A 1,154-nucleotide genomic window follows, 5' to 3' on the forward strand; every position below is an offset into this window, starting at 1 on the left:
GTGATATAGGGTTAGATCCATTCTCCTATATCTCCTCTCATGTAGGATGCTGTAAAGAGAACTTTGTCTTCATCATTCTTATCTTTGTTTTCTTCATAGAAGTAAAGGTCCAATTAAAGAAGCCAGATATTAGTATGGTTTCTAACACCATAGTATAGGTTGGGTTTATGCGCCTTAGTGCCCTTATATTCTATTGGGGTTACTGTAGCGTTGCCCGTGTCCATGGAAGAGGTAGGAGTCCCTATTGTTATGTTGAGGGTGTTCAAGATATTAAATCTAGAAGGGTAGCTAGTCCTAAAGGGTTAGGGTTGGTTCTCGGGCAAGACAACTAAGGGAAGGGAAGGGGTCTATCGAGACGATAGTATCGGAGGAGGATATAACGAGTTAACAATATAGCCTAAGTGTAATCCAAATAATAGATTAATAAACAGGTTGAACACGAGTATAAAGGTTTATACTTAAGTTCCTATATACTTGCCTGCTCGGCTACTTAGGGCTCCTAAGCAGCTGAGCAGGTCACGTAACCTATCTTGGCTTACTCGGCTGCTTAGGGCTCCTAAGCAGCTAAGTAGATCACGTGACTACTATCTAAGTGGCTTGGCTACTCTTTATCTCGTCGCAACCCTGCCACTGCATCCTCGCACCTTTATAAGCGCCCCGCCTCACCCTTCTATCTTCCGGTTCGTAACAAATACTATTTCTTTATTAAATATAATATTACGGATACTAATTACCTTTAATAGTAATGGGATCTATATACGCCATATATTTATAGATTAATAGCTAACGAGATATCTAATCCATGCCTTCGGATCTAGTCGCTGGAGCTTACTCTTACCACGCCGGGTATTATTAGTTATAGTAAATACTTTACTTCCATACACTTTAAGATGCCCTAGGGCCGATTTCTTTAGTTGAGATATAATCCCATTAATAAGAGAGACTATAGTAAAGAACTTCTTATATGGTATACGCTATTAGTTCTTATAGTTTAGAGTGCAATTATATAGATATATTATAGCTTATATAATTTCTAGCTAAAGGTCTTATAGTAGGTTAGCATTAAGGCGCATTATATAGGCTTTCTCCTTAATTACACCCCCTAAGTGCTCGGCTCCTCCATTCTAGGCCTATATATTAGGTGCTAAGGGCTC

Source organism: Paraphaeosphaeria sporulosa, assembly GCF_001642045.1.
Source record: "Paraphaeosphaeria sporulosa strain AP3s5-JAC2a unplaced genomic scaffold CC84scaffold_2, whole genome shotgun sequence".
NCBI lineage: Eukaryota > Fungi > Ascomycota > Dothideomycetes > Pleosporales > Didymosphaeriaceae > Paraphaeosphaeria > Paraphaeosphaeria sporulosa.